We start from the raw sequence: 27,524 nt of genomic DNA, 5'->3' as shown, positions 1-27,524 counted from the left end.
TTCCAGTAACAATCTCTGAAGTCTCCAGAAGGAAGATGGTGCCCCACCAACAACTCTACCCTATCCAGAATGATGGCATGATAATCATCATCATACTACACTTCTTGCCATAATATCAGACAGTCTTTTTCATGAATTTGTGACCCATGTTGGGTAACAGATATAGTGTGATTTCTTTTGGTCTTATTAATAAAAAATCCAGAGTCACATATGAGGGTGAAAGCTGAATGATCAGAGAAGTAGAATAGCCAGCTATTAGTTCTTATCTCTACAAAATCCTCAGTCTGAAAGGGGACTGAGCTTCTGTCTCCTCCTGCAGTATATTCCTTTCTCTGCCCTGCCATATCACTTCCTTTCTCCATCTTCCTAGTGCTGGGATTAAAGTCATGAGATCCCAACATCTGGGATTAAAGGTGTGTGCCACAACTTTCTGGCCTCTATGGCAGTCTAGAGGCTATCTTTTCCTCAGATCTTCAGGTACATTTATTTGTTAGAGCATGCACAAAATCTCACCACAGAATTATAGATACATGGACAGACATTTCCATTATGAGGAAAAAGGAGGTAAACTATGTGAGTGGATTCTAACTGCAGGTGCTACTGTGGAGGGATTCAGTGGTCAAGTCCATTCTGAAATACCAGTGACCTTTCTTGAGAAGAACACTGGAAAATCTAAGTCTTTGATTCTTGAAGGCACATCTAAAAGTCTTTGAGGAAGACATATATTAGAAATGCCTAGAACCATGCTTATCACTGATGATAAAGCCTTTTCCTCTAACCTGAACCATATAGAGAGAAATTGCAACCTCACTCACAATACTAGGGGCCATAATTTTCATGTCCTGTGCCCATAAACATTCCATGGAAAATGGATGAACATGAATTGGCAGAACAATGGACTTTAATTAAAGGAAGAGGAAGACATGTTGAGGAGTTGGAGAAGAAAAATTACTAGGACATATTGAACCAAGCCATAGTGCTTAGAACATACCTATCTTTGTCATTTAGAAAAAAATGCTAAAGGAAAGTCAAGATTATTACATGACTGAAGAGATATTAATTTAAAGATGAAAAAGTTGTTGCCCTTACAGCAAGGTCTCCCATGAGGCACTGCCATCCCAATTATATCATATATTCTTTGTTATAAAAGATTATTTTTATGCTATCCTACTACACTGAAAGAATAGAGAAGTGGTTGATCTTTCTGTTCTTGTAACAAAATCCTCAAAAATGACAATGGAAAATGTTGCCTTATAAGATGAAAAATATTCCTATTATATGTTAAGGCTATGCATGGCATCCCTTTCATCCTTTGTTAAATGAATCTTTATCATATTTAGTCATTACATATATGAGATTTTACTAATGTAATTTTAACAAATTAGAGGATGTTTTCCAATTGTCTCTGACAAGTTTAAATAATATGGGGACCAAAGTTGAAATCTGAAAAATTCAAGAAATTTTACCTTTTAATTTTCTGGAGTCCCTTAGGGATGTATGCACAGTATCTGCAAACACTCCTCAAATTCAAATTACCAATCAAATAATACCAAATGCTTTCTCTGCAAGTCATTAGTATTAATTTGCTTCCCTTCTTTCTGAGATCTAAAGGGGACCCCCAAAAATCCTCAGTGAGATTCATAGCTCACAATGCTCTATTGTCCCTAAACAAGGTTAATGTGGCACTAAAGATACTAAAACCATTGTGGTGGGATTCCACAAAGGAGCTAATTGCCTATTTAATAGGTACTCATCCCATTCCCAGTGGACTACTGTGTCAAAACCATAACTGCCCTATTGAATGGCTCCATCTGTCTTCAAATTTCACTTGAGAAATTATGATGAATTGGATATGTTACATACCTAAATAAGTCAAATGAAACAGAGTGATTTACATGACTGATACTGAGCTGGATATTATATATTATATATATATATATATATATATATATATATATATATATATATATATTATAATTTGGCTTTTCAATAAACATACGACTGATTCTTTTTATTGGAATCATTCTTTGTATCAAGCTAATATTTTTGCTTTCCCCAAAAGTTTGAGTAATCTTTATCCTTCCTGGATGCCAAGGTATGTTTTGAGGAAAAAAAAAGTGTAAAGAGCTTTTCTGCCATCAATTTTCAACCTTTTACTTGGAATGGACAGTGTATTCACTGACGTCAGTTTCCCTGGATTATTGGCTTATATAATACTTAAGAATATTCCCTGAGAGCTTAAACTTTGTAAGGGCACGCTGAGAATAGTCTCTCCACAACATTTACTGTTAAAAGTTGCACTCATAGCCATAAATCACAATCTTGAACTTCTTTTTTATCCTTTTAAATATACATTACAAGTATTTTAGAACAGTGACATTTTGTTGTGTTTAACATATTTACAAAACCAAAATATATTACAAAAAATATGAAGGAGACAGTGGATCTGACCAACAACAAGCTATCACAACCAGGTATTTAAGAGGAATGCAGAACTTATTGGTCTGCATGTGTTAAAAGTTTTGAGACAGACAGATATCCAGAATCATAATGCATCTGGAAAAGAGGTGGGAAACCCCCAGATTTAAGGAGGGGTTCTTTTTCATTGCTTGCTGCATCACATTTAGTCGTATTTAAAACATGAACATTAATGAGCTATGCAAACATGGTACAAAGCTAATATAATCCTATCATTTCAAAATGTACTTAACAGCCACATAATGTCCTCTTAATTATTTTCATTATATACTGTAGTTCACACAATATCTACAAATGTGAATGAGGAATAAAACAAAAAAAAAACCCAAAAAACAAAACAGGTCACAGCAACATGTCTTACATCCCAATCTTAAATAGGACAATCACATACTGTGTAAGACATCATTGTATAATATGATAATAAATAACACCTAGGTTCTTATGGTTACTTTGAACAGTTTATAGCTGTATATTTAAAAGAGAGCAATTGTTTTTTTGAGAATTTCACATTATCCATAAAAGGTAAGATTGGAGGGAAAGAAGGCTTAGGGGAGCAGGAGATCCCAGCTGGATCAAGAACAGAAAGGGAGAATGAGGAATAACAGGCCATGATAAATGAAGACCACATGAGAACAGGAATAGGCAGAGTGCTAGAGAGGTCCCCAGAAATCCACAATGATATATCCTCTGTAGTCTGCTTGCAATGGTTGAGAGAAAGCCTGATCTGACCTAGTCTGGTGATCAGATGGCCAAACACCCTAACGATTGTCTTGGAACTTTAATCCAATAACTGATGGAAGTGGATGCAGAGATCCTCAGCCAGGCCCCAGGTGGAGCTCCAGGTGTCCAACTGTCGAGAAAGAGGAGGGTCTACAAGAGCGTGAATTGTTGAATCCAAGACTGCAAAAAGCACAGGGACAAATAGCCAAACGAATGGAAGCACATGAATTATGAACCAAAAGCTGTGGAGCCCCGAGCTGGATCAGGCCCAGTGGATAAGTGAGGCCATTGAATAGCTTGATCTGCTTGGGAGGCATCCAGGCTGTGGGACCAGGATCTGTCCTTAGTGCATGAGCTGGCTGTTTGGAACCTTGGGCTTACACAGGGACACTTTGCTCAGCCTGGAAGGAGGGGACTGGACCTGCCTGTACTGAATCCACCAGGTTTAAATGAATCCCCAGGGGTGCCTTGATCCTGGAGGACATGACAATGGAGGGGAGGGGCTTGGGGTAGGTGGGCATGGGGGTAGGAGGAGAAAGGACAGGGGAACCCATGGCTGATGTATAAAATTTAAAACAGATAATAATAAAGAAAAAAATTTTAAAAATAAATTAATTAAAAAAAAGAATAAAAAAGGTAAAATAAAAATGAACTTTCATAATTAAAAAGAGAGAGAGAGAGAGAGAGAGAGAGAGAGAAAAGAGAGATCTATATAGAACAAAAGTGTTTCTGACATGCTGCTTTTCCCGTTTAGTTTGTCACAAGAATGTTAAAACAGAAACAAACAAACAAAATGATTGTCTTTGAAAACAATTTTCAAAAGCCTTTCATAACAGTGAGTGTGAACCTTTTAATATTAGAATGAAAATCTTCTTGACTATCTGCTTTGGGACTATGGATGCGCACATTAGACATGTCTATATGCATACATGTGTGGAGAGATGCTGCACATGTGCTCACCAGGAGACCCAGTGAAGTCCTAGGAATACAAGCAGTTTACCCTGCAGGGTGGGAAGCACTGAGCACTGGGCTAAAACCCAACCAGCTGGAGGTCTGGGAAAGCTTCATGCTTGCATATTTTTCACAGGCATCCAACAGCAAACCCAGCAGAAATAATCCAGGGGGAGGGTCCAGATTCCCTGGGTGGGTGGGACTCTGGTTCCTCAAACTGACAAAACTTTCCAAAGATACACACAGCTCTCTCCCCAACTGAATCCTTCTCCTCACTCAGTGTTGTCTTCTCTGTTTCTCCCATAGCTCAATACAGACCACCAGAACCCCAGGTCCATACCAACTGTGAATGGGCCAAACTGCTTTATAAACTGTCTCCCATGGAGAATAGTTTCTTGACTAAGCAAAAGAAAGCACATGAAGCCTCACGGCAGCAATTAGAAAGCGCTTTTAAATAGGTTTGGAGTTGTGGTGGTGGTAGTGTTTCAAAGTTTTTCTTTAATCAACCACAGATTTTTTTTAAGGGAAAGGGAGCCAGTAGCCCAACATCCTGAATGGAATTTGAGATTTGACATCTCAAGCCTCCTGGTCTCTTCAGCTATCCTGTGTTTGGGCTTGCAGTTCATCCAGGAGAAGTTAGGAGTAGTGCCTAGATTTCTGCATAATCACAGCCCACCATCTAGCCACTTCTATAATGGTTACCACTCTTGATCAAAAACACACACTACAGGAGCAAAAGGCTCCAGTAAATTCCATTAAAAAAAAAAAAAACTTGGTGATATTATTGGAGTTTGTGTAAAGACATTGCTCAAATTACATCTTTTAAAAACAAAACACAAACAAAAAATATCCCTAAATCAATTCCTTAAAACCATTAGGTAATCCAATTATCATAAAGTCCACTCATAAATCTTAATCTCAGACAATGAGATGGATGTCATGCCTTTGCCTTGGGTGGCCTCGGTCCCATTTCCCCAGGCAAAATGCTGAGGAGGCTTCCCAGAGGGCAGGCTGGAATGTATAACTCTGCAAGGTCAGCTCGCTAGAGTTCCTCTTGGTGCTATGAGCTTCAAGAAACCAAACCTTTCTATTGTTTATCATGAGAAATGAATTCATGAGGAACTTAACAGTTTAGTAATGGCAATACATTACTGGAATTTTTGGTTCATCTGTGAAAATCTCAGAACTGTAATACACACTAAGCATTGACACAGGGCTGCAGCCAGCATAGAAAAGCTCATAAATTAATACAAGGCCTTCTGTCCTTGGTTTTCAAATTCAGAACAGACATCATTTAGCTCCATGAAAATCATCTTTGCATATTGTGCATAGGTTTGCCCAGTAGCCTTATCTGGGTGCACCACCAACACAGCCCTCCTGTACACCTTCTTCACTTGCTCTGGCGTCACCAGGTCTGCCATGCCCATGGGCTTCTACTTGGTCTCCCCGGCCCACAGCACAGTGTGCATTGTGGACAGCAGGGCTCTGATGTTTCTCTCTTTGCCTTCTATCTATTCCAGGATCTTTAATTTTTCAGGGTCCATTTCCTCCTTTCTCATCTCAGCTATTGTTCGAGGCCCCTTCTTGTCTTTGTGGGCATTGGAAACCTTGACTAGAAAGCAGGTCTTCAAAGTCAACAGACTTTAGTTTCCCTTCCAAATTAGTAGATCCTTTCTCAAGTTCGCTCTGTCCAGCAGGCATAGCTGAGAAGCTCATGTTGTAAATGGGTCGGTTCTGGGGGGAGGAGTGTGGCATACTGGACTGTGGCTTAGGCTGTGCCTGCTGCCAGTTGTAGCCGGCTCGCTGGGGCTACCCTCCACCCATTGCCTGGGGAGATGCTTTCTGTGGTGAGCTGAGAGGTGGAAATCTTCCACCGAATCCAGTTGGTGTGGTGGGTTTGCTGGCAAATGAAGAGCTACCTAGTGTGCCCAGGTAAGCGAAGGGATCCAGAGTCTGGGGCTTGCTCTGTTGGGTAGGGGTGCCATGTGATGAGCCTGCCTGGCTGGTGGCAGCTGATTTGCTTCCCATTCCCAAACCCCCTGGTTTGGTATGCCAGTCCCAACCTCCAGCAACATCTGGTTGGATGTTCACTTGGCAGGTGTGCTGGAAGCGTGCACTGTAGGGGAAGGCTTCTCGTGGGCTGCAGAGAGGGGTCTATAGACGCACTGGACGTGTTCAGAAAGGAGCGCAGCAAATCCTGACCCAGAGGCTTAGCAGGGGCTCCAAAAGGGTGAAAGATGGTACCTTCTCCCACTCTTAGGGTTGGCAATGCAGAGGCGGAGGTGGCAGCGTGGTGTGATGTGGACTGTGCAGACGCAGGTCCACGGGGATGAAACATTTCTTCTACTCCAGCCTGCCCTGCCTGGGCAGGACCTGTGGCACCTCCAACCCCAAACAGGTCACTCAGCAGTTCAGAATTGCTGGGAGGAGCTGCCAGAGGAGAGGAGTTCGTGCTCACATCAGACACTTCCAGGCCCAGAAGGTCCACCTCTTCCGGCTTTGTGGCTCCGTGAGGCTTGTCACCATTAGCATTGCCATGCAGGCTTGAGAGGGTCAGTAGTTTATCTTCCGACTGCTCACTTTCCTGATTCACCAGGGCAGTGTGGTCCTCCTCACAGAATGACTTCTCTGATTTCTGATCTTGCCAACAGAGGGAGCCAAAGAAGCCACCTTGCCCAAGATTCCTGGGATGGTTTGGAGGGAGATCTGCTGGATCCTGACCTCCTAAGGCCAGAGTATCCTGATATTCCTGCTGAGCAAAGAGGATGCTGGGGTTCACAGCTTTTTGTGCAATAGTGCTCCCATGGCGGAGTTAATTTGAACTCTTTGTCTTGGGGCTGCATTTCTTGGAACAGTTTGAAGATATTTTTTCTGGTACATCACATGCATCCAACTCAGGCTTGGTGAACTTTAAAACCGTTGTGTCCAGTGGTATAAATCCAGAAGGAAACTGGACCTGGAATATCTGTGTGTTGGTCACCTTAGCCTGCAGCTGGCTCCGGATGGTTGATCGCAGGTGGTACATTGAAACAATGACATTACCTTGTGCTGTGACGTTCAGGGGAATGAAGATTTTTCCATCTTGGACACAGTCAGTATTCTTTCATTCACTCAAAAACTGTGCATGTTGCCAGGCGGTGATGGCACACGCCTTTAATCCCAGCACTCGGGAGGCAGAGCCAGGAAGATCTCGGTGAGTTAGGGGCCAGCCTGGTCTACCAAGTGAGTTCCAGGAAAGGCGCAAAGCTACACAGAGAAACCCTGTCTCGAAAAACAAAACAAACAAACAAACAAAAAAACAACACCAAAAAGCAAAGCAAAACAAACAAAAAACAAAACAAAACAAAATCTGTGCATGTTGAGTATATTTTAGTTTCTCCAATCAGTACATCACAGTACGGACAACACCCATTTCTCTGCTTATTGGAGAAGGGAATTGGGCTGACAGTGATTGCTTCGATTGTCACTGGCTTGAAGTGAGGGCAGTAGGGCTTGTCTGCAAGTAGGTCACACATGTAGCACAAGTACCTCCTGTGGGATGGAGACAGTCCAATTCCCCGTCGCTTTGCGTAGAGCAATCGAACAGCGGTGCCAGGAGCAGAGTAGAGATTACAGAAAAGGAACATAGCACCAACCAGAATTGAAGACTCAGCCCGTCCATCCAAGCAGTGGACAACACAGACATTTTTGGGATTCTGAAGCAGCCAGTTATACATATTCTGACACACAGCAAACAGGTTGTGTGGACTCGTGGCCTGCATGATGGGTCAGCTGCATTCTGAGACAGCGGCTGTGAAACTTGACATTTTGGTAAGACTTGGGTGACAGGTTGTATACTGTGTAATGGTCGAGATGCCTGGAATCCAAAAAGCTACTGATGTCATCAACCTGATTTTTTAATCCTATGTCAACGTTGTCCTGAGGAAAGGACATCACAATAATTCTGGAGGTAACATAAGTGAAGTCTCCCTTTGTGTAGCTGCTAACAGACTGGATGACTAGAGAGGAAGTGTCTTTGAGGGTGTCCTTCAGGTTGTCTTTCAGATTACTGAATAGCCTCCCTGCACCACCTTTTACCATGTCAAAAAGGCCTCCCCCATAGCTGGGCTCCATGTCCGGAGATAAGGCACCCGATCTCCAGATAATCCTCACTCCAACCAAGTTGACATCATCACAGAGATGAAAGATCTTTACACCCGCTTCGGAGAGCCTATCGCGTCCTCCTCAGCTTCCCGCCCGCGCCACCGCTGCAACAGAGGCAGCCTTGGGCTCTTAGTGCCTCAGGCCTCCATCGCGCCCATAGGTGCCCCCACCCCTTTCCACCGCCGCTTGTGCTCAGGGAAACTGCCGCCCAAGCCTGGCCCCTGCTTGTGCCTGGCCACCGCAGGGTGGACGCAGCCAAGGGGGAGGAGCTTGCAGTGGGGTGATGCAGCTGGCCTGTGGTGACCAGCTCAGCGGGACCCTGGCCACGAACAGGTGTGCGAGGCCACAAACACGCGCTCTTTGCTGCAGAGAAATCTGGGCATGTCCTGCAGTAGCCTGCCTGGAGCCCTGGGAGAGCTTTGATCCTATCTCACATAAAAAAAACAAAAAAAACAAAAAAAAAAACAGCCTAAGATCAAAGCTCCCAGGAGTTGTCTTCTGCCCAGAGTTCATAGCATGCTAAAGGGACAGTTTCCAAGTCCTGAGCTCTCACTCATTCACTCATAGAAATTAAACATTCATCTCTTTATGTGCCCGCCAAATTATAAAACTGCCATATTTTTTTCAGTCAAGAGTATCAGCCGAAAACTGCATACCTCCGACCTTGATGTACTCAGGAATCCAGGCTTGTATGTCTTGTACCCTTACTTCTTGCTTGTCCTGGTGGCAGCTGATAGTATCTCCCAATCTTTAAATTCTTAATCTGCATACTGACAATATTTATTGGGTTCAATTTATTCCTAGATTACCTACTAGTTTAATAAAGACTGAAATTATGTCCTCCATTGACTTCAAACTTTAAGCTTGCAAGCTGGATTACAACAATAAAAGTATCTTATCTTTGCTTCACATATCAGAGCACCAAATTATTTTCCAGTGTTTCTAAATAAAGGAAATGTTCTTACTGATGGCCAATTGATGTCTTGCATGTTGCTTAATTTGCTATGCATACTGAATGATCTAAAACTCAAGATGTAATATCAACTTGTGTTGGAAGGCTGCCTTTCTTTGTATATCTGACTCTCATATGAAGGTCTTCACCCTCAAGGCCTCTTGCTTTTACTAACAAGGAAAAATTGGCTAGGTCCAGAAAATTACTTCTCTTTTTCTTTTTGAGGTTATAATTTAATTATTATACCATTTCACCCTTCTATTTCTTCTCTCCAATGTTGCAATATGTCCCTCCTTCTCTTTATGAAGACCACTATCTCATTTTTCCTGATAATACATACATACATACATACACACACACACACACATATATATATATGTAACTTGTTGAAAACATACAATGCTACCTTTATGAATTTATTCATAACTGACCATTTAGGAGAATCTACACAGCAATTGCTAGACTAGTACAATACTTAATAATCAATAAACATTTTCCTATATACATTTGTCCTTATATGAAATCATTTCCTTCATCACTCATCCATGATAATTCTTTTTGCAAAAGAGAAAGACCATGACAGAAAACAACATGCAGTCAAAATTTAGAGTACTGGATCCACATACCAACAGATAAGTCCACAAAACTATCCCATAGTTGGGGTTGAGGGAATGTTGAAGAAGGGGTGGAAAGATTGGAAAAGCAAGAATATCAGGAATTTTGCTGTGAGACTGTATCTCATAGTAATATCAGAAGTTATATCCATTAAATCTCGCCAACATAATTGTCAATAGGTGAGTTTAACAAAGATGATAGGAATAAATATAGGAAACTGGAAAAAGAAATTCCCAGGATGCCCCAAATGATCACAAAATATATAGGCAACTTAGAAAGGCTGGGAAAAGGGGAGGTGGCTTTAACTGAGAAGAATACATTATCTGAAAAGGTAGGATGAGTTGATTTTTTAGGCTGTGTAAGTGAACAGCAAATTCACCAAATGAGTGTGTGTGTGTGTGTGTGTGTGTGTGTGTGTGTGTGTGTGTGTGTGTGTTACTGTGAGTAGCCGAGACAGAGCTACAACAATCTAGATAAGAAATGGCACATACCCATCATAAATGAAAAGACCCAAGACATATTAAAGTGTTAGCAGGAAGAAATACAGAATGGTTAATAAAGGAAGGTAGCTCTAAATACCATCTAAGGCCATGAGAACATTTGCAGAAATGAAGATTATAAGTGGCATGAGTGCGTCTGTTGCTTTTTGTTAATAATCTATTTGTACAGATACTTGTATGTTCTTTCAATTACCTTATTATATGTTGCAATATTAATAAAGAAAACAATCAGTGGTTATCAGAAGTAAGTTGAGATACTAGAAAGATGTTCACCAAGGGACATTACCACTATTCTAAATATATGATGCACTTTCAATTTTATGTTGAGATAGTTATGTTAGGCATAATTATGACCTGTTTATTGTTTTTCATTTGGAAATTAATCATAACATAAGGATATATGATTTTTTATCAAGTTGAAAAGGGGTGGATTGTGATGGCTATTCTTGGATGTCTGTTTAACTATATTTGGAATGAGCTATAATTCAGAAATGGAGAGCAGAGTTGGGATCTAGACCTTGAGTTAAGAAGACAACATGCCTCTTGATCCTGAGGCTGGATGACACACACCTTTAATCTAGACAATGAAGCTGGAAGGCACACATTTAATCTGGGTAAGATTTTCTGTTGAGGACAATGGAAGAAGGAAGGATTTTATTAATTCTTTTTTTGTTGTTATTTATCATATTTGTGTTTTAATTTTACACATCAGCCATGGGTTTCCTTGTCCTCCCCTCTCCTGTCCCCCCCACCTTCCTCCCAGCCCCTCCTCTCCATTCCCATCTCCTCCAGGGCCAAGACGCCCCTGGGCATTCATTTAAACCTGGTGGATTCAGTAGAGGCAGGTCCAGTCCCATCCTTCCAGGCTGAGCAAAGTGTCCCTGTGTAAGCCCAAGGTTCCAAACAGCCAGCTCATGCACTAAGGACAGGTCCAGGTCCCACTGCCTGGGTGTCTCCCAAACAGTTCAAGCTATTCAATTGTGTTACTTATCCAGAGGGCCTGATCCAGCTGGGGGCTCCATAGCCTTTGGTTCATAATTCATGTGCTTCCATTCGTTTGGCTATTTGTCCCTGTGCTTTTCCAATCTTGGTCTCAACAATTCACACTCTTACAGTCCCTCCTCTTTCTTGACAATTGGACTGCTGGAGCTCCACCTGGGGCCTGGCCTAGGATCTCTGCATCCACTTCCATCAGTTATTGGATGAGAGTTGCAGCACAACTTTTAGGGTGTTTGGCCATCTGATCACCAGACTAGGTCAGATCAGGCTTTCTCTTGACCATTGCCAGAAGTCTTCAGAGGATGTATAATTGTGGATTTCTGGGGACCTCTCTAGCACTCTGCCTATTCCTGTTCTCATGTGGTCTTCATTTATCATGGTCTGTTATTCCTTGTTCTCCCTTTCTGTTCTTGATCCAGCTGGGATCTCCTGCTCCCCTTAGCTTTCTTTCCCTCAAACCTTGCTCTTTTTTTACTCCCACTCTTGTCCAGGTTCTTCATGTAGATCTCATCCATTTCTCTGTCATTGGGTGATCCTTGGGTCTTTCCTAGGGTCCAGTTTTCTAAGTAGCCTCCCTGGAGTTGTGTAGCAGTCTAGTCATCTTTGTTTTACATCTAGTATCCTCCTATGAGTGAGTACATACCATGTTTGTCCTTCTGAGTCTGGGTTACCTCACTGAGGATGATTTTTTTCTAGATCCACCCATTTGCCTGCAAACCTCATGATGTCATTCTTCTACATTCCCTCACATTGTCAGCATATCCATTTATTCACTGGCATTGAAGCCTCCTTCTGTGTGATTCCAGCATATAAAAAAAAAATTTCCAGGTGAGACATCCAGCAGTCTTCTGTGACTGAGCAGCTACTAGATTTTTAGATTTTCTGTTAGCCATTTTTTGGAGTGTAGTCTGTAATCTCACATATTCATACATACATACATACATACATACATACAGACAGACAGACAGATAGATAGACAGACAGACAGACAGATAGATAGATAGAGAGAGATAAGTGACATTCATCTCTTAATGTTGTGACTCTAGAAAATACTGACTAATACACAGGAATTTCCAGGTAATTAAATTAATATACTTTTAGCTCCTAATTTTCTATTTATAGTTTCACTATACATCTGAAACACTTTTAGCAAATACCTTAGTACCACATTACATACATTTGCAAAAAATAACCATTTCTATTTTATAAAGCTAAAGACTATGGGAAACAATGAAGTATAGTGCTCTATATTATTTCTGATGAGAATTATAAAATAATATGAGCCATTAGATACATGGGAAGATTTGGTTATTTGTATTGATCAAGATGATAGGTATTTGCTCCTTCATGTAAAACTAAATATTTCTTAATTTAATCTTGTAAGTATTAGTTATTCAAACCTATTAAAACTCAGAAATTAAGTAAATTGATGCTTAAAAAGGAAACACCCACATCAATGTTCCACTCACCAAGGAAGGAGAAAGGAAATTCTATCTCCAGTTCTAAAGCTACTATTTAGAATTGTAGTTAAAGGACAGAACAATCGGGCTGGAGAGAAGGCTCAACAATTAAGAGCAATGACTACTCTTCCAGAGGACCTTGATTCAATCCCCAGCACCCAGGTGGAGGCTCACAACTGTCTTTAGCTTAAAGCCAAAAGATCTCCTGAACTAAGATGACACCTTTTTGGAAACAATGCCTATCTCTAGGTCAGGCAGGTAGTTTTATTTTTTGTGCAAATTAAGCTGAGATCCTCCTTTTTTACACAGTCTTACTAACATTATAGATCCTAATATTTTTATCTAACTGCTTCTAGGAATGTAGTTTGAACAAATAAATTTGTTGTTTCTGATATATTACTGATTTTAGCTCTTAGTTGACCTCCTCATTTGCCACTACCCTTTGGGGTCACAAAAGGAACCCTGGTGATCACTGCCTGAGAAAAACTCCTGTCTGCCTTTATGACTCTAAGAATTCCAGCCTTGTGACCTTGCTTTAGCAAGATCACTGCTATAGCATGTTTATATGACTGTATACCTCAGAGACTTGAAGAGAATTTTGAGGATTTTGACTGGAGAGGATTTTGACTAGGAACTAGATGGGAAACTAGGAGAATGAGAGGGAAGATGAGCCATATGGGGAAAAATGACATGGGTAAAAATGAGATGAGAAAGACCAAGATGGGGTAGAACTGAGATGAGAAAATTAAGATAGAACATAGATCCAGGTGATAGGGGCTCATGCCTTTTATTCCAGCACTTGGGAGGCAGAGCCAGGTGGATCTCTATGAGTTTGGGGCCAGCCTGGTCTACAGAGCAAGATCAGGACAGGCACCAAAACTACATGAAGAAACCCAAGACAGAATGTAGAGGGGACAGCAGATGAAGGTAGAGAGAAATCAGGCAAGAAAGGAGCTAGTCTTAAGTACAGAACTATAACTGTGTAGATACCTTATCCTAGTAGAATTAATCAATGGACTAAGAACTCAGTGTACTTAGATTATTTTCCCAAAAATAATGCACACCATTTGTAGGGTTTCTTCTGAGCCCCTGGGAAAATTATTATTAAGACTGGTCTTTAATAATACTTGCGAACTCATAGTTTTTATGGGATATATGAGACTACTTTGGTGAGGATCCAGGGATGATGGATTACCAGAAACTGGAGGTTTTGAACCAGACCAATTACTCATTGCAATATTTTTTTTAAGTAAATCTCATTGGATAAAAGGGTGTACTATGTGATATAGGGTGGTTCTTCATGTCACTAGCACATATGAAGAGATGTTGAAGATGTAGAAAAAGAGGAGGAGCAAAGATGGGTTTTTAGTGCTGTTTTGTTTTTGTTGGATTTTTAATTTGTTTTGTTTTGTTTTAGGGGGAGATGCTGCAGGGAGAGTGGCAGATATGCAGAGCCTGGAGACAAGATGATTTTGAGTGCATGTTGTAAAACTCACAAAGACTCAATAAATAAATTATGTAATTAAAATAACTTAAATGTATTACCTTGGTTATTAGAAGACTGAAGATCTGAATTTAGAGATTCCATGATTCCAGACAATGCTATTTTTTCACATGATAGGTAATTTTACTAGCAACAAGAGGAGGGAAACAAAATGAAGAGCTTTAAAGAAATGATAAACACCCTTGAGAGTGGAAGTGAGCTCAGGATCTAAGTAATAAAGTCCAAAGAGTTTTGTGCCATAAGTATCACATCCCTTGCAGGTCATTTACACAGTGTTCACCTTCCATGTCTGGTTATCTTAGTTCCTCTTGTCTGCTCTATTCTTGATTTGAAGCACAAGTAATGGAAGTATTTCCTAATTTCACTGACAACTGGATTATTTCAGATGTTTCAGTCTTCCTTCTACTGCACATGAGTCAGAAAGGAATGATGCTTATCAATCCTTAGAGAAGGATCTGTGGGTTTTCATTCAGTCCACTCTTCTGTTCTTTCCTCAGGGAGCTTATATATGGGTTGGAGCATCCATTCATTGATACAACATAAGACAAATTACTTTCATTTTTAACCTTATCCTGTGAACTAGGAAACAGAGCCCTTCTCATCACAGCTTCACTTGTTGTATTGGGTGAAGGATACATTTAGAGGCATTATTATGCTTATTCATAAAAGAGAAGGATTTACCTTCACCCTCATGTTCTCCACAGGGTAAGTAGCTGATAAACCTACTAGGTATGGATTAGAAAAACTTGTCTACTCAATGGTTTAGTGAGGAATAACTGTGACAGCAGTGATGCAGTAGCACAAAGCCCAGAATGGAAACAGGAAACTTAATTTCTCAATTAGGTGTCCCATTCATAAGTGAATAATTTAGAAAGACCATTATTTTTTTCAATGTGAGAAATAAATGGAGTTAATTGTGTGTGGACATCTTCAACTGCATATGAAGATGTATCATAGAAGGTAGAAAACTCAGAGACACAGATACTAACCAGGTAGAATCCACTGGTTTCCTTTGGTTTTGGAAATTATGGTGTTACAGGCATGGGATTTTGGGCCATTCTCTACACTTAGAATGTTATCATCCAGTATAGCTTGTTTATACCAACCTCGGTAGTTTTCATATGAAAAGGTCTTGCTTCATTCTGTGACCAAATTAACCAAAGAGGACTTCATCCCTGAGCTTTCACTACCTGTTGTTTTAACTGAATTTATGGTACCTTCCTGTACAGAAGAGAATCTACAGACATATTTTCCAACTTGATTTTCATCTGAATATAAGGCCTCAGATGCATAGCCCAAGGAAAAAAAGAGTTCCAGTATTTTCAATGCAGTTGAGGGGGCATAAAAAAAGTGTTCAGAGTGAATACTGTGAAAGCCTCACTCATCAACAAAATTAGAAGTGCATATGGTCACAAACACTTAAGCAAGAGTATAAACCTGCCAGATACTTTGAGATCTGGATACATCAGACTTACGTCTGAGCAGACATGTGTGTTGGTAGGATGTTCTGTATGTCAAATATGTTGCTCTGATTGGTTAAAATAAATAAAGTGCTGATTGGCCGGTAGCCAGGCAGGAAGGATAAGGTAGGCAGGACAAGGAGGAGAAGAATTCTGGGAAGAAAAGGCTGGGGAGAGAGATACTGCCAACTGCAGCCATGACAAGAAATATGTAAGGTACTGGTAAGGCAAAGTATAGATTAATAGAAATGGGTTAATTTAGATAAAATAAGTAGATAACAAGAAGCCTGCCATGGTCATACAGTTAATAAGTAATATAAGCATCCAAGTGATTATTTTATACGTGGGTTGTGGTACCGCAGGGGCTTGGTGGTACCTGGAGAGAAGCTCTCCAACTACAGTAGAATGTTTTCTTTTGGTTATTATTATCAGGATCTTTTATAACCACAGGCATGTATATGCCTATAGCTCCTCTGAGTCTTACTTCAGCATCAAAAAAGATTTTCACCATGGAGGAGTTCATAGTTTCTACACTGGCAACAAAGTTCCACATCCTTATCTGCCATAGCCATACTATTTCACTGATATTCACATACAATAAGTTTTTTTTTCACTTATCCTGTTTCAGATTTCATATTACATATGATCCAGGTCATATATGTATTCAAATTTCTGTACTTAATTTTATCATTAAAACCCCTCCTTCAGTCAAAAGTTGCTTATTTAATTGTGTGTTCATCATCATTTACTTTCTTTTCTCAAAGATGATACAAAGGTTGCTTGTTTTTCATTGATGAATTTTTCCAAATATGACAATTGCAGTGCTGTGATCTTACTTGACTATGCCTTTACAACCACATGATTCTCATGTTAGGTTCAGGGGCAGCATGGTTTTATCAAAGTTTAATTTGGCTTTTCAGGGCAGTCTAAAAGTCTGTATGTACTCCTGTGAAAAGTGGTGATGCCCCTAAAAGCTGTTACTCTGGAGGGATGTGAAGGTAGAGTCACAAGTTTGCGTGTGTTAGATGCCAATGATTTAGGACTAAGGTGTCAGATTTAGAAGTTGGGTATACATCCTTGTTGTCAAAATATCTCTGCCTGATTCAAAGTTTTTTAAAATTAAATTAATTATATGCTAATCTTATACTCTTCAACACATTGTCCCTTTAATGTTTGTGCCATGCATGTCAAGTAAGAATTTTTTTAAATCTCATTTTCATGTGTGTGTTAACACACATTGGCATGATTATGTCCACATAGGGCTATTTCATAGTATGTCAGAAATAAAATTAAACTAAGTTTGTGGTAAGGAAATATTTTTGTTATTACAAAAGACTAATATATGTGTTTTTCCCCTTTCTTTTCCTCCCTTAAAATCTACCATTGTAAACACCTTTTCTACATTTTTTTCATATAAGTTAGGGTACAAAAAGTGTATGTGTCTTAAAACTAACATCATTTTGTAGGATTTCTGATTACATCCTTTATAAAGTATGAGAGTGCATATATGTTTCAAAGAGGGAATGTATCCTCTCTCTAAGTTTCATTTTCTTTTTCTCTTTTCAATTATTTCTGTATGTTTATGTGCTTAGAAATTATCATCTTAATTATCAAGATTATAGAACTTATAAGCTATGTGCAGGAGTTTTGCTCCACTACATTGGTTTCTGTGGTCTAAATTTCTAAGTGGATTTCACATAAAGGCTGTCATAACTGTTTAGATGATATGATATATGAACATTAGAAATATATATGATTTCCAGATTAATGTAAGTTATCCTTTAGTGGCAACATGACTTAGTCTATTGGACAGCACATGGTGCAGACTTTTCAAAGCATTTTTACCACAATTTTTCATGTGTTACCATGCACACTCATGCCTCAGGCCTCACATGCAGGTGCTTTTTAATATTTGATTCATTGAGTCTTTCACTTGCACTATTTATCTTATGAAATTAACTTTACCTATTTCACTATATGTTCATGGGTTTAATACACTAGGGGGTGATTAGCTGGGAAGACTTTTATTTTGTGTTGTGGTCCCTCCTTATGCTGTTGACTGTTTTGTTTGTGAAGCAAAAGAGCTTTCTCTTTCTTTCACTACTTCCTGATGGATTTACATATGACTCAGGAAGTCACTGCCTTTACATCAATGTTGAAAAGAATTTCTGTTCCTAGAGTAGTTTTAAGTTCTTGAATTGTGTTAAAGTATTTCATCATCTTAAGTTATTTACAAGGTAGCTGGTGAAGACCAGGTTAAGTACAATTCAGGTGAATACTGGTTTTACAGCTTCTTTCATTTTAAAGGCTCTCTTTTCTGAAAAACAGTGTTTAGTTTCCTTATCAAGAATCATATGCACTAAGAACAGGTCCAGGTCCCACTGCCTGGGGGCCTCCCAAACACTTCAAGTTAATCAACTGTCTCACTTATCCAGAGGGCCTGATCCAGTTGGGGCTCCTCAGCTATTGGTTCATAGTTCATGTGTTTCCACTAGTTTGGCTATTTGTCCCTATGATTTTTCCAATCATGGTCTCAACAATTCTCACTCATACAATCCCTCCTCTTTCTTGCCAATTGGACTCCTGGAGCTCCACCTGGGGCCTGGCTGTGGATCTCTGCATCTGTTTCGATCAGTCATTGGATGAGAGTTGTACCATGACAGTTGGGGGGTTTGACCATCCAATCACCAGAGTAGGTCAGTCCAGGCTTTCTATTGACCATTGCCAGTAGTCTACTGTTGAGGTATCTTTGTGGATTTCTGGGGACCTCTCTAGCACTTTGCTTCTTCCTATTCCCATGGGTTCTTCATTTATCATGGTCTCTGTTTAGAACCTGGGGCCTATGAAGGGACACTTGCTCAGCCTGGGTGAAGGGAGGAGGGAACTGGACCTGCCTGGACTGAATCTACTAGGATGAGCTGAATCCCCAGGGGAGTCATTTCCCTGGAGGAGATGAGAATGGGGAGTGGGCTGGAGGGAGGGTGGGGGGGGGGGAGGAGGGAGAATAGGAGAATCTGTGGCTGAAATGCAAAATTAAATTAAATTATAAAATAAAAAAGAAGAGTATCTCATTGGGTAGGCTATTTTGCTTTTTCAGGCTTCTTGAAAATATGAGTAAACTGGGAATAAAGGGTGGGCAATGAAGGCTAGGTTATGGGAGATGAGAACATAAGGGAATGGAGTGGTCAAGCTGGAACAGGGATGGAGGGGGAGAGCAATGATAGAGATACCATGATAGAGGGAGACATCATGGGGAGAGGGTGAAACCATCTGCTAGGGAAGTTCCTGGGACTCCACAAGGATGACCACAGCTTAGACTACTAGTAATAGTGGAAACTGGCTTACCCCATTAGTCAGATTGGTGAATACCCTAACTGTCATCATAGAGTCTTTCTCCAGTAACTGATGGAAGCAGATGCAGAGATGCATAGTCAAACACCAGGCCAAGCTCCACAAGCACAGTTGAAGACAGAGAAGAGGGATTCTATGAGCAAGGGCTTGAAGATCATGATGGGGAAACCTATAGAGACAACCAAACCAAACTAGTGGGAACTCACCAAATTTAGATCAACAGCTGTGGAGTATGCATGGTACTGACAAGTCCCTCTGCATAATCCAGACAGTTGTATAGCTTGATCTGCTTAATGGGCCCCCTGGTAGTAGGATCAGAATCCATCCCTGGTGCATGAGCAGGCTTTTTGGGGCCCACTACCTATGATAGGACACCTTGCACAGCCTTGAGGCAGAGGAAGAGCTTGGACTTGCCTCTCCTAAATGTACCAGGCTCTGCTGACTCCCCATGAGAAGCCTTACCTTCTTGGAGGTGAGAATGGGGATCAGGTTGGGAGGGAGGCCAGAAGGGTTGGAGGAAGTAAGAGGGGGACTTTTACTGGTATTTAAAATAAACATTTTTTTCTTAATAAAATGAAAGAAAATATCATGGTTTTGGGTTTTTGTTTTGTCTTGTTTTCTTATTTTGTTACGTGTTATTTTCTCATGTTTTCTTAATATTTTCCTTGCAGATTTTTTCTTTCTTTTCTGAATACTTTTTTCCCCCTTCTGCCTCTGCCTCCTGCTGTAGATATTGCTCTGTGTAAATAAAGTTCTGATTGGCCAGTGGCCACGCAGGAAGTATAAGGCGGGACAAGAGAAAAGAGAATTCTGGGAAGTAGAAGGCTAGGGAGAGACACCGCCAGCCTCCGCCATGAAAAGCAACATGTAAAGACACTGGTAAGCCACAAGCCATGTGACAAAGTATAGACTAACAGAAATGAGTTAATTTAAGATAGAAGAAGTAGATAACAAGAAGCCTGCCTCGGCCATATAGTTTCTAAACAATGTAAGTTTCTGTGTGCTTTCTTGGTTGGGTCTGAGCGACTGTGGGACTGGCGGGTGAGAGAGTTTTGTCCTGACTGGGCCAGGCAGGAAAACTCTAACTACAGCCTCCTTCTGCAAATCTTACCAGAGTGTGCTACCACAACTAACTTCTGAAGAGTTTTTTATTTCTTTAGTCTGTCACTTGACTTTTCAAACAGTATTTCTGTGTGTTTATTTACTTGACCTTCAATAGAACATGTGCTCCACATGTTAAACATATTCTTAATGAAAAGTAGCTGTACTACGCATAAGATTTCCAGTGATTTCAGGCCATTATCCTGCCTCTGACCTTCAGTGGTAAGGTTGCAGACCTCTACCATCATTCTTGGTTTACACATGAATGCTAGGGATGTAACCACAAATCCTTATGTTTGTGCAGGAGGTAATAGACCCACTGAACCATATTCCAGGCCAGCTTGTTTCATATACAATTTCACCAAGAATGTCTTCTACTGAAGTCTGTACTCTTATTACAGAGGCCAAAATTCATGTCATTATACTGTAGAGGGCACAGGTTCTTGTACTCACAGATAAACACTTAGGAAGCCAGAAGTGCTAAACATTCAGGGTCAGCTCTTCAGTAGGAGAGATATGTAACTTATTTTCCACCCGGAATGATGGGAATGGATGTAATTAATAGCATTGTGACCTGTGCTATCTGTAGGTCCAGGAGACAACTGCATCCTTCAGGTTATTATGCTTTAACTCAATTTATTCCCTAGATTTTAAGCATTGTTTCTCTGTCAATAGAATCCATCCTTGTAGGGATTTCACATGGACTTTACAAGAGCCAAGGTGATCTCTGTGCTATAAGTAGGGCCAGGCCACACCTGACTCCCATAGACTTTTATGTTTATCTCAATCACTCTCCTTAAGTCTTATACTGAACATTGTTTCTCAGTTATTATAATTGACATTTGTGGAAGATATCATATGTCCTTTGAAAAGAGTTTCACTATTAATGCGACTTAAACTTTGTTGTACAAATGGAAATCAGTAAATTATCATGTGGAATTTTTTTTCCAAAATTGTGCTGTGCTTATATATGCCTAAAATAAACTGCTCAGTGTCTTACCCTAGAGGATTGAAATATAAACAGTTACTGAGTTGCATTGAACTGGATTTCCTTCTTGCCTCAAGTGCACCATGCTCTGAGGACCCTGGTATTTGCTCCCTCAGTATATCTCTTGAGAGAAAACCTGAAATCATGTGCAAACAACTGGGTTTGTGCTTCAGCGTAACAATGTATAAATTGATTAAAGACTGTTCCTGTTAAATCCCATAAGCAACTATGAATAAACATAAAAGCTGAAAGTACATGGAATTTTAAGTGCCAAGTACAAAAGAATTCATGTAGATGTATTCTACTTTAATTTTGAAGTAGTCTCAGTAGTCTGCTCTGTGAAAAGTCACATGTCACCACTAACTGGGTAGTTAGTTACAGGACAGGCATCATAGGCATGTTTTAGATTGAAGATATTAATGTTCCATGTAGAATCTGTATGCAGATATTTGTTTAATATGAGATATTCACTGTAATGAAGGTCTTAATTATAGATAAAAGCACTTTCAAGATACATATCAGTGCTTCAACAAAGCTGTTAGAAATAAGAAGTAATTATGTCATGTCTCCTAAGAGCAAGTTTGACAGATAATACAGTAATTAATTTGACTTTCAGAATAAGGTTTTGGAATGTGGAAGTACCAAAAGAACACCACAGAGAAAGAATCCCATATATCAAATCCAAGAGCCTTTATTTTCAAGCTCTGTGCTTGGTCTCTCTGTCTGTCCAATGCAGCAGTGAGAGCAGAGCCCAGAGCTCAGGCAGGGTAGAGTTTTTTTTTATCATAGCAGAGGTTGGGATGAGGGAGTTTCCAGGGTTCAGCACCCTGATTGGCTGATATTTGTCTGGAGCTATCAGTAAAACACAAATAGGTATGTGTTAGATTCAGGGACATCTGGCCAACTTATCTAACCTTATCTAATGTTAGGAATGTTTGGAACATCAGCTACTTCCCCTTAGATGTAGGCCAACCCTGAGTGTGGTCATTTATGGCTTTTCCTAGGTCTGGGAGTTACCTACCAGTAAACCTGGTATAGAAGCTGTGTCTGGGCCTCTGAGCCTTTCCTGGCAGCTGTGTGGTCAAGCTGTTTTGGGATGCCTGCAGCTTCATGTGACAAATGTGTTAGATTGTGTACACAGCCTGTGTTACAAAAATTAGTCTGCAAAACTGGCCATTCCCTGGGCAGAGAAAAAAAAACTAACCAATCACAGGTTGACTGTGGCCGCAAGACATCCTATATAAACAACCCTGACTGGTCAGTTCTCTACTCTGCTAGAGGTAGTCACTGTCCTGGACTTCCTTCCCAAATAAATCTCTTTCTCAAAAGAGTTTTGGATGTGAAGACCTTCATTCACTGGTGCACAGAACCTTTCTGTGATGTCCCATAGTGTACTGAGAAAGGGCAAGCTGAAAAGAAAATCTGTAATGACACATACCTCAGTGGACAGAGCAAGAGAGAGCTGAAAAGTAATGCTTTTCTCCAGAGATGGAGGAGTTTGCTACATTTTGCCATTTCTCAGGCCTGAGAAGCAGAGCTCTGCTAGGAAGTCCCCTTAAGTGGGGGTGAGCAAACTTCAGCTTTAGCAACTCTTCAGAAGAGGAGCAGAATTGCTATATCCTGCAGTGAGATCATGCCCCATCACCAGGTATAGCCTGACTTTCCCAAACAGTCAAGATACCTTGCCTTTCCTGAACTTTCAGGATACCCTTCCTTGCTGAAGCAGTTCCAGGCCTGACTTTCCTGAGAAGTCAGAAAAACTTTCCTCCAGAGCTAAACTATCTCCTAACAGTTGTTCCAGCTATCAGAGCTGTGCTAAACAGCTCTAGGTGTTGGGACACCTTCATGGAAGAGCTGTTTCTCTCAGCAGCTCAAGGTGTCTGGGATACCTTGCAGTTCAGCTATCAGATCTGTCCTAAGCAGCTCAAGCTGTTGCCTGATTCCCAGGTAGTCAGGACACCTTTGCCAAAGTTGCAAAACTCATGTTTTGGTGCCAAAATCTAAGAATAAACTCCGGATTTTTGCTACCAATTTACTTAAAATAAGGAGCAGTCAATCATAGTGGCACATGCTTTTAATCACAGTACCAACCATAGAGATGTGGAGGTTTGTACAGACAGGCAGTGACAAGGAATTGAGGTAAGTGGGCTAAGAACCCGAGAGGAAAGAACAGTAAGATAGTAGAGGCATGGGTAGACAGGAAGTAGCTCACTTTTGGAAGTTTCAGAGATGGTGAGGTATGGTAGCTGGTGGCTTATCACTATTTCTGTGATCTCTGAGGCTGTCACCCTTATATTTAGCTCTGTGTTTTACATTTTATAAGACTGTTTAGAAATTTGTCTAAAATTGGTGCACTGGTGGCAAGAATTCATTAAATAAACATTGATGGCCTTATAGGCCAGGGGTTACAGGCCTGCTGCTTGGTTGGAGCTTATAACCCCCCAGGCTTGCCCAGAGATACAGTAAATCCAGGCTACATGCAGCCAGAGCTGCACTCACATGTAGTTGCAAGCAGCCATAGCTATAAGCAGCCAAACTACTTATGGGGATACAGAGCCCCTGGCTCAGTCCCTGCATGGCTCAGGCCAGAACACATGGCTAGACTTTCTTAAGCTTTTTTTCTCCTGGTGGCTAATAGGCTTGTTCTCTCTCTCTCTGTCTCTCTCTGTCTCTCTCTGTCTCTCTGTCTCTCTGTCTCTCTCTCTCTCTCTCTCTTCACATTTTAGACTGTTACCACACTGGATAGCTGCTTTGAAATTCCCTTGGACTTCTACTTTTCTACGCAGACTTGGTAAGTCAATTAGGATAACTTAAAGAGGAAACTAGTTAAAGAGGAAATTTTCTGACATTAAAAACTGGGAAATATTTTTACAATAGAAGGAAATTGGTCTTTGTGTGATAACACCTTAAGCAGTCTGAAAATGGAACAATTGAATGGGAGGATAATTAATGTTGATTGGTTGTATGTAGCATCAATTATGAATATTATTTGTTTAATTATCCTTATTTTAGTATTAAAATGTTGGCCAATTTAAGTTCCAAGATAAGAGCTTTAGAAAAACCTGTTAAAATGAATTTTAGAGAAATTCAGAGTCAGATAAATGAGTTTAAAGGTAAAAATTATTTCAGGGTTGAATTATATGGATACAGACAGACAGTCTGTTTTCAAACAACCAAACTTAATTTATCTGATAACCTTACAGCAACTACTTGCTCATGGGCATGTACTTTTGCTAACTGGATTCCAGTGGAAATGTTAGATTTAAGGAGATTGAAGGAACCTATATTATCATGTGGCATGAATTCTCTATTTGTAAAGAAAATGTTAAACTTGTGGACAACTTATAATAGAAACATTCCAATTCCCACACTAGAATTCCATGACCCATAACTGATGGCTAAGAAAGACAGCATACAATATACAGCATCCTGATTCAAAGCATATACTATCTTCTGGAAGGCACTACCACAGCCCTTTATGCAAACACCACATACATGGTATCTTACCTTTGAAAAGCTATTTTACCATCATACCATGCTTGTTGATAAAGGATGGTGGAGGACACATTAAACTAGTGGTTTCCATGTATATGGACCAAATGTTGCAGTTCTCTTCCTGTGAAGAGAGTTCCTTTGTAAGAAAAATGCTCTGTTAGTGTCCTAGTCCCTCCACTGAAAGACTTCCTGGTTACAGGAGATGACTGGTTCAGTCTCCATATCCTGTATTGCTAAGAGTCTTGACTAGGATCACCCTCATCTATTCCTGGAAGTTTCCATTTCTCTAGGTTTCTAGCTCATTGAAGAAATGCTCCCAGATTCCAATTATCTCTCCAACATGGGACTGACCTGAACCCTGTGCATATATGTTACAGTGGTATAGCTTAGTCTTCTTGTGAGATGATGGGCTGTGTCTGACTCTGTTACATGGTTCCTCCTTCTGATTGCCTCTTCTAGCATTGGTAGAAGAGGAAGGGCCAAGTCTTGCTGAAACTTTATGTACCATGGCTGACTGATATCCATCAGAGACCCACATGTCTGGAGAGAAACAGGGAAGGAGAACTGGATGGGTCTGTTGGTGAACAGGGATGAGAGGAGGACCTGTGAAGAAGGGAGGGAGGGGAAACTGATTGGGGAAAAAAACAAATAAAAACACACACATAACCACACACACACACACACACACACACACAAGAATGCTGTCTGGAATACCATGATGTTATGTAAGATTCTCATTAAGGCACTCAGTGTTAGTTTTGACATGTGCTTTATGTTCTGGATAAGCAAATTCATAACAAGAATAAGTATCTAGTCCATTAAGGTGAAAACATTTTGCTTTCTTCTTTTTAATTTTCTTCCTTTTATTAAAAATAGATTCTTTTCTCACATGATATATCCTGAGCAATTTTCCTTCCCTCTACTCATACCAGTCCCTCCCACTCTTCCGTCATATTGAGATCCATTTAAAAAGAATGAGCTTCTAAGATGTAAAAACAAAATATAAAATAAGATATAATGTGCTAAAACAAAAACTAACATATCATAAGATCTAAGTGACAAAGTCCAAATAGTGTTGTGCATAAATCACAATCCCTTAGAAGACATTCACACAGCATCTACATATCCTGTTTGGTTAACTCAGTTCCTCCTGCTTTCTCCATTCCTGATGTGAAGCACAAGTAATGGAGGGATTTACTAATTTCACTGCCAACTGGACTATTTTGATGTTTCAGTTTGTCTTCTTATGTACATGACTGGAAAAGAAATAATAATGGCTATCAATCCTCAGAAAAGTGTCTGTGAGTTTTCATTCACTCCACTCTTCCATCCATTCTTTAGGGAAATTATTAATGTGTCGGAGCATCCAATCATTTACACCACATAATACAAAAGACTTTCCCTGTGTTAACTTATGCTGTGAACTAGGAAATAGAATGTTGCTCATAACAGCTTCATTTGATGTGTTAGATGAAGGGTACATTTAGAGCCTATTAAATTATGTTCTATAGAGAAAAGTGAAGGATTTACTATCATCCTCTTGTTCTTAGAACAGGGTAAATAGCTGGTAAATCCACTGCACTAGGTAGAGTTATTTATCAGAAAAACACACCTACCCAATTATTTACTGAGGATTAACTAGGACAGCAGAGGTGCAGTTGCTCAAAGCATAGAATCTAAACAGGAAACTTCATGTCTCAGTTAGTCGGTCCAATTGGAACTGAATAATTTAGTAAGATCCTTAATTTTCTCAAAGTGAGAAATAAACAGATTTTACTGGATGTGGACATTATATTAATATGTGTATATAGATGTATCATAGAAGCAAAGAATCTCTGAGACACAGACACTAAGCATGGTAAAATCCACTGACTTCCTTTGGTTTGTAAAATCATGATGTCTCAATCATTTTGCTGGGTTCCATCCATCATGGGATTTTGGTCCTTTCTCTACCCACTACGCTTGGAATATCATCCTCTGATGTAGACTGTTAACACCAATCTCAATTGTTTTCATATGAAAAGTTTCTTGCTTCATTCTTGCGACCAAATTATACAAAGAGGAGTTCATCCCTGGGCTCTTACTGCCTGTTGTTTTAGCTGAAAGCATGGTGCCTACAGGTGCAGACAAAAATCTATAAACATATTTTCCAGCATGTTTTTCACCTGAATACAGGGCCTCAGATGCATAGCCCAAGGGAAGAAAGAGTTCCAGATTTCTCAGTAGCAGTGGAAGAGGTATAAGAAAGTGCTCAGAGTGTGACAACTCTCTGGGTTACTGTGACAGACTCACCAATCAGTAAAGTTAGAAGCTCATATGGTCACAACACTTGAGCTAAGTATGAAACAGCTGGACACTGTGATATCTGGATCCATCAGACTTATGTCTGAGCAGACATGTGTGTTGGTAGGATGTTTTCTTTTGGTTATTATTATCAGGATCTTGTTTAATCACAGTCATGCCTATAACTACTCTGAGTGTTATTTTAGAATCAAAGAAGATTTTCACCATGAAGGAGATATAACCATTGGTGTAATTCTCCCAGTTCATACTATGTACACAGACAACAAAGTTCCACATGCTTATCTGCCAAATATTTATACTGACTTTCACATACAGTAAGTGTTGTTATTCATTTATGCTGTTTCAGATTTCATGTTACAAATGACCCAGGGGATATATGTATTCAATCTTCTATGCTTCTTATTTTTATCATGAAACACCCTCATCCAATCTGAAATTCCTTATTTAATTGTATGTTATTCTTCATTTATTTTCTATTTGCAAAGATGATTCAATAAGTTGCT

General features: G+C 40.0%; 1 pseudogene; it reads right to left on the bottom strand.

Moving 5' to 3' along the window:
* Positions 1–5,393: 5,393 nt before the first annotated feature.
* LOC118570553 lies at positions 5,394–8,286 on the bottom strand (annotated as a pseudogene).
* Positions 8,287–27,524: the final 19,238 nt, after the last annotated feature.

This window comes from Onychomys torridus, chromosome 19 (assembly GCF_903995425.1).
Source record: "Onychomys torridus chromosome 19, mOncTor1.1, whole genome shotgun sequence".
Taxonomy (NCBI): Eukaryota; Metazoa; Chordata; class Mammalia; order Rodentia; family Cricetidae; genus Onychomys; species Onychomys torridus.
Note: the sequence above shows the minus strand (reverse complement) of the source record. Positions and strands in the feature narration are given on the sequence as shown.